The sequence below is a fragment of the Hemibagrus wyckioides genome, linkage group LG04, assembly GCF_019097595.1.
Source record: "Hemibagrus wyckioides isolate EC202008001 linkage group LG04, SWU_Hwy_1.0, whole genome shotgun sequence".
Taxonomy (NCBI): domain Eukaryota; kingdom Metazoa; phylum Chordata; class Actinopteri; order Siluriformes; family Bagridae; genus Hemibagrus; species Hemibagrus wyckioides.
Window position 1 is genome coordinate 31,238,699 of NC_080713.1, and position 7,500 is coordinate 31,246,198.

Here is a 7,500-nt window from a genome sequence, read left to right on the forward strand (position 1 = left end):
CAACAGAAAAGTTTAGTACTTAATCCACAAAGCTGGTCTTAAACCCCCAATAAATAAATAAATAAATACCAACATGATGGACTACACTACATTAACAAATGTGAAGAGTTAACACAAAGAAACAGTTTGCTTGGAAACATAATTCAAGACAGATTACCATAAAATTGCTTGTTAAAATAATTTAACAATATTTTACATTGCCATTTATTTGCAGAAACACAAGAAAAGGAACAGTTTGTGTCACTTTTTACATGACAAACTCTGTAAAAACTAGACAAGACGCCCACCAAACGTTTGTCTTCTCACCAAACTGTGTTCTCTTCTCATGATGTCTTCTCACCAAACTGTGTTCTCTTCTCATGATGTCTTCTCACCAAACTGTGTTCTCTTCTCGTGATGTCTTCTCACCAGACTGTGTTCTCTTCTCGTGATGTCTTCTCACCAGACTGTGTTCTCTTCTCGTGATGTCTTCTCACCAGACTGTGTTCTCTTCTCATGATGTCTTCTCACCAGACTGTGTTCTCTTCTCATGATGTCTTCTCACCAGACTGTGTTCTCTTCTCATGATGTCTTCTCACCAGACTGTGTTCTCTTCTCATGATGTCTTCTCACCAGACTGTGTTCTCTTCTCATGATGTCTTCTCACCAAACTGTGTTCTCTTCTCATGATGTCTTCTCACCAAACTGTGTTCTCTTCTCGTGATGTCTTCTCACCAAACTGTGTTCTCTTCTCATGATGTCTTCTCACCAGACTGTGTTCTCTTCTCATGATGTCTTCTCACCAGACTGTGTTCTCTTCTCATGATGTCTTCTCACCAGACTGTGTTCTCTTCTCGTGATGTCTTCTCACCAGACTGTGTTCTCTTCTCGTGATGTCTTCTCACCAGACTGTGTTCTCTTCTCATGATGTCTTCTCACCAGACTGTGTTCTCTTCTCATGATGTCTTCTCACCAAACTGTGTTCTCTTCTCGTGATGTCTTCTCACCAGACTGTGTTCTCTTCCTGTGATGTCTTCTCACCAGACTGTGTTCTCTTCTCATGATGTCTTCTCACCAGACTGTGTTCTCTTCTCATGATGTCTTCTCACCAAACTGTGTTCTCTTCTCGTGATGTCTTCTCACCAGACTGTGTTCTCTTCTCGTGATGTCTTCTCACCAGACTGTGTTCTCTTCTCATGATGTCTTCTCACCAGACTGTGTTCTCTTCTCATGATGTCTTCTCACCAGACTGTGTTCTCTTCTCGTGATGTCTTCTCACCAGACTGTGTTCTCTTCTCATGATGTCTTCTCACCAGACTGTGTTCTCTTCTCATGATGTCTTCTCACCAAACTGTGTTCTCTTCTCGTGATGTCTTCTCACCAGACTGTGTTCTCTTCTCATGATGTCTTCTCACCAAACTGTGTTCTCTTCTCATGATGTCTTCTCACCAGACTGTGTTCTCTTCTCATGATGTCTTCTCACCAAACTGTGTTCTCTTCTCATGATGTCTTCTCACCAAACTGTGTTCTCTTCTCGTGATGTCTTCTCACCAAACTGTGTTCTCTTCTCGTGATGTCTTCTCACCAAACTGTGTTCTCTTCTCATGATGTCTTCTCACCAGACTGTGTTCTCTTCTCATGATGTCTTCTCACCAGACTGTGTTCTCTTCTCATGATGTCTTCTCACCAGACTGTGTTCTCTTCTCGTAATGTCTTCTCACCAGACTGTGTTCTCTTCTCATGATGTCTTCTCACCAGACTGTGTTCTCTTCTCATGATGTCTTCTCACCAAACTGTGTTCTCTTCTCATGTCTTCTCACCACACTGTGTTCTCTTCTCGTGATGTCTTCTCACCAAACTGTGTTCTCTTCTCATGATGTCTTCTCACCAGACTGTGTTCTCTTCTCATGATGTCTTCTCACCAAACTGTGTTCTCTTCTCATGATGTCTTCTCACCAAACTGTGTTCTCTTCTCATGATGTCTTCTCACCAAACTGTGTTCTCTTCTCATGATGTCTTCTCACCAGACTGTGTTCTCTTCTCATGATGTCTTCTCACCAGACTGTGTTCTCTTCTCATGATGTCTTCTCACCAAACTGTGTTCTCTTCTCATGATGTCTTCTCACCAAACTGTGTTCTCTTCTCATGATGTCTTCTCACCAAACTGTGTTCTCTTCTCATGATGTCTTCTCACCAAACTGTGTTCTCTTCTCATGATGTCTTCTCACCAAACTGTGTTCTCTTCTCGTGATGTCTTCTCACCAAACTGTGTTCTCTTCTCATGATGTCTTCTCACCAGACTGTGTTCTCTTCTCGTGATGTCTTCACACGATGCTCCCTTTGATATTTCCGGTTTCACGTAGTGACAAGATCCTCAGATCCTCATCTCAACAGGACTGAATCTAATAAATGTGAGGTTGTGTGAAATGCATGCAAATATAACAGGATTTAAACACGCTGGAAACATGAAATTATTGTGTACAAAACACGTTACACTTTCATACATGTAACAGGTAGACAGTTTCCTTTATTTGAGTGCTCTTGCCAGAGGGGAGGGACTGAAAGAGTTCATTTCCGGGATGGGAGGGGTCGGCTGTGATCCGGGTTCTGGAGAGGTTCAGATCCTGGAGAGATGGGAGACTGCAGCCGATCACCTTCTCAGCAGAGTGGATGATACACTGCAGCTTGGCCTTGTCCCTGGCTGAAGCTGCAGCAAACCAGAACATGATGGAGGATGTGAGGATAGATTTAATGATGGCAAGGTAGAAACGCTGTCTCAGTGTGGACAGAAGGACAAAATGGACAGAAAAATCTGCATTTTTAAATGAAAACATATTAGAGTGGACATATTAGAGTGGACATGGCCTTTAATGTATTTTATCCAGATGCAGAGATAAGTCTTATAGCCTACGTTTCCACAAGTAGAGTAAATCTAGATGAAAGAAAGCTGGAAGAAATGCTGAAATGTTCATTAGAGTTTGAGGTTTCCATTAATGCCCACCAGCCTCTCTTCACTCATTTCTTCATATAGTGTGGTGAGTGGAAGGTCCATCGTTCTTCTTCTTTCACGTTTGAGAGACTGTATGAAGAGACATTTCCACAAACTGCAATGTCGGACAACCGAGTTACAAGTTGGAGTAAATTTTATGGGGTCAGTTGTTAAATGTTGATGAATAAAATGAATTAAAATCCCAGTGTGGACAGTTACTTTAGGATTAGTGACCGTGGTCAGTGTCAGTGGTAGTGTTGTACTACCCGCATGCTCCAGTAGGTGGCAGTCTCCATGTTTGGTATCCAGGATCTAACAGCAGTAGAAGAAGCACACGGCAGTTTTCCTGACAGGATTTCTGATTTCTCTGACCATCATCTCTTCTTAAAATTCATTTCTCTCAGTCCTTTCCAGCGAAGTGTCCATTTCATCTGCTGTAAAATCAATAAAAGTCTTTGTATGTGAGGGTGTTTCACTGCGGTCCGCTTTAAAGCTCGAGGTGAGTTAAACAGAAGCTTGCTAACTGAGCTGTTCGGCTAACGGATAGCGGTTCAATCCCAAATCACTCCATAGTCCCTAGGGAAGTGCACTAGATGTGCTTTGTGATGACTTCTAACACACCAGCTAGTGCACACTGTAGGGGGGATGGACATTTGGGATGGAGCCTTAGTAAATTGTTTCAGGTAGTCGAGCCCTGAGGGAACTTTTTTCCTTAGAGATCGGTTCGAACTCTTCTTCTTGTTTGTTTGTTTGTTTGTTTGTGCAAAACTCATTTCTCTTATACAATTTACACTCTATCGAAGTTTGTAGATTCAGTAGATTTTGTTAGCATTTAACTTTTCTTTTGTATGAAATATACTTTCAGTCTTTCAGGGTGTGGCAGCTCCTCATCTTAGTTTACTCTTAAATTAATTCTTATTTTAACTATCTTGTTGTTTTTATAATGGAAAAAAGATTAGATTTTATGTTTTATTTCCACAATGACTAGATACAACAACATGAAGAGGTAAAGAAGCGCGTGCAGGCAGGTGGGGGGGTGGAGGGGTGGAGGATGGCCGTCTTTCTGCTTTTTGTGGGTATTTTATATAAACCTTGTAGATCCCTCACACAACAGGAACACTGCTCTTTCTCCAAAGGCATGTGTTAAAGGTATCTGCACCTGGTGATAAGACATTGCCAGCTGCTGTGGTCAGGATTATTAATCTTGTATCCTAGACTGAGAAGATGCCATGACCCTGTGTATGTCCAGAGTGTTCACACAGACATTTTACTGTAAAACTAATCAAACATATAGGATTGATTCCTGCTCAGGACCAGGACTTTTCCATCTGTTCTGGACTTGATGGGTGTCAAAAAAAGTTCTGGGTACAATTTGTGAAAAGTTTTATTTTGTAGATCGGAAAATGTATTTTATAAACTGTACCATTTTAGTGAAAATGTATTTTATAAACTGTACCATTTTAGTGAAAATGTATTTTATAAACTGTACCATTTTAGTGAAAATGTATTTAGTGAAATGTTTTTAAAGAAGTTATATTTTGTTCAAATATTTTTGGAATCTTTATTGTAAACTGAAAATATGAATTAACACAAAAATAAACATTTTACTGTAAACTGGGAGAAATTGTTTAAACATGTATTTGATAATTAAAGTTACTGATATTAAATTGATGCCTTTTGGGTTCAGTTGTTGAATGTTCCTGTTGTTCAATAGGAAGAAGAACTTTAATAGTTCTGGAAGGAACGCTTTGGCACAGTTAAAGCACAAAGTGCCGTGTCTCTGTGGTGGACCTTCAAGGAGAAGATCTGGACCTTTGATGAAGAGACAATATTGTACCAGCAGCTTAAAAAAAAAACAAAAGGTACATTTGGCCCACGGTACAAATCATGTCCTTAAAGGAACAAACTGGAACGGTACACATTAGTTTCTTTATATTAAGGTACAATTCTCTCCCATTAAAAGGTTCTGCCCCAGTGACGATGGTTTGTACTTCTTTGGTACAGAATCGGACCTTTTTTTCTGAGAGTGCAGTATCTCTTAATTTCACAGCAAAACCTTTCTGTTTGGTACCATTTCCTGAAAGATTTTGATAACCTCATCTTTTATGATTGGGACGTCCTTCTCGATGGCCAGAAGCAGAAGATCAGAGAGTTGTTCTTGTCCACACAGATTACGAAGTTTAGCTTTTACCAGCTTCATCTTTGAGAATGAGCGTTCTACAGTGGCTGTTGAGACTGGTATTGTTGCGAAGATTTTCAGCAGCTTCAAAAGTGTTGGAAACACAACATGGGCATCAAACTCTTTGAATGTTTTCAACATTGCATGGACACTTTTTTGTGAGCATTCATGAAGAGTGGAAAACTCTAAGCTCAGTTTGCAGCTGTTCCTCCTCCTCCTGAAAACTGTAAACCTCACAAAGACTATAGTTATATAAATAACTTTTCTGTTTAAATAATCCAATGTCCATCATCCAATCACACTCCAGGTGATGGTCAAACAGTTATCTTACCTGTAACTGCCTGCTCTGGCTGATGATCAGTGGACTCTCCCTCACTCTCTGAGTCTCCCTCTGCCTCATCCTGAATGAAGGCAATTTCATTATTACTGATACTACATTACTGCTATACAACACACACAGCTATGCTATATGTAACACGTTTATAATTACATTTATAATGATAAATTATATATTTTTAGAAGAACCATACTTCACAAGAGTTGTGAATAAAGTGTGACAAACTGCTTGCTAAATGTTTTGGTAAATGATTGACCTGCTGGCTTGCTGGAGGTCTGAAACCAGCTATACAAGGTTCCACTGCCTTTAGCAGCTTCTCTTCTCTTTCTCTCTCTGTCTCTGCCTTCTTTTTTGAGAAGGCATTGTCATTCATCTGCAAAGTGTACAATAAATGGCAAACTTTGGTGTTATGTTCATATTAAATATTAATAATTTTATTGGACCTTCTAAAGACGCGAATATTTCGTAACACCGTTACTAACTGCACTAACAAAAGACCAAGAACAAAAACAATTCATTACCAACAGAACTATAAACAGTGTATCAAAATAATACTTTTAAAACAATACTATTTTGGTATTTTATATACCTGTGGACTGGGCGAATCCAGTGACTGTGACTGACCGCTCGGTACTGAGTGAGAAATAGCGGAGTGGAGAGACTGGGAGAGACTGTGGCTGCTGGGGGTGAGAGAGAAAAGTAAAACCCGGAGTGGAGAGACTGGGAGAGACTGCGGCTGCTGGGGGTGAGAGAGAAAAGTAAAACCCGGAGTGGAGTGACTGGGAGAGACTGGGAGAGACTGTGGCTGCTGGGGGTGAGAGAGAAAAGTAAAACCCGGAGTGGAGTGACTGGGAGAGACTGGGAGAGACTGCGGCTGCTGGGGGTGAGAGAGAAAAGTAAAACCCGGAGTGGAGAGACTGGGAGAGACTGCGCCTGCTGGGGGTGAGAGAGAAAAGTAAAACCCGGAGTGGAGTGACTGGGAGAGACTGCGCCTGCTGGGGGTGAGAGAGAAAAGTAAAACCCGGAGTGGAGTGACTGGGAGAGACTGTGGCTGCTGGGGGTGAGAGAGAAAAGTAAAACCCGGAGTGGAGTGACTGGGAGAGACTGCGCCTGCTGGGGGTGAGAGAGAAAAGTAAAACCCGGAGTGGAGTGACTGGGAGAGACTGCGCCTGCTGGGGGTGAGAGAGAAAAGTAAAACCCGGAGTGGAGTGACTGGGAGAGACTGCGCCTGCTGGGGGCGAGAGAGAAAAGTAAAACCCGGGGTGGAGTGCGGAGTGACTGGGAGAGACTGCGCCTGCTGGGGGTGAGAGAGAAAAGTAAAACCCGGAGTGGAGTGACTGGGAGAGACTGGGAGAGACTGCGGCTGCTTGGGGCGAGAGAGAAAAGTAAAACCTGGAGTGGATTCGGAAAATCTTTAGCGTTCTCTAAAGGCCTGGTCACACTACAAGACTTTAACCGTCTTCAGATCGCTTTGCTGTTCAGACTACATGACGTCACTGTATGTCTTTTTGTCCTTGTGGTGTTCACACTACGCGACTCTTCGTAAATGATCCACAAGAGGGCGTCGCACACCACACCATCTGACAACAACTCTGTTTTTAATTTCCTTTTCACTGAACTGTTTTTAGAATTGAGGTAATTTCTGAAATAAATGTGTGATTTTTTAAAATAATTTTTAATGAGATTTTTTGTTAAATAATTGTTAATAGTTTTTGACTTCATCATTTGTTTGCTTTTGGGTTTTAATTAGACAAACTACTACAAGGTCACCCACCATGTGACCTTAAACCGGTGTGGATCAATCCCAAAATGTAATCAGTTGATCTGCTGGTGCCAGTGATAATTCTACACAAATTCTACAAACATTCAAACACTCAGTCCTGAGATATCACTCTAACAATCCGATTGGACGGCAGCACGGACAACCTGATAACATAAAGCCCCTCCCTCTTAGAGCACTAAAGCCCCAGATCATGACTTTCTACAACATTGTACTTATGGTTCAGTTCCAAATGG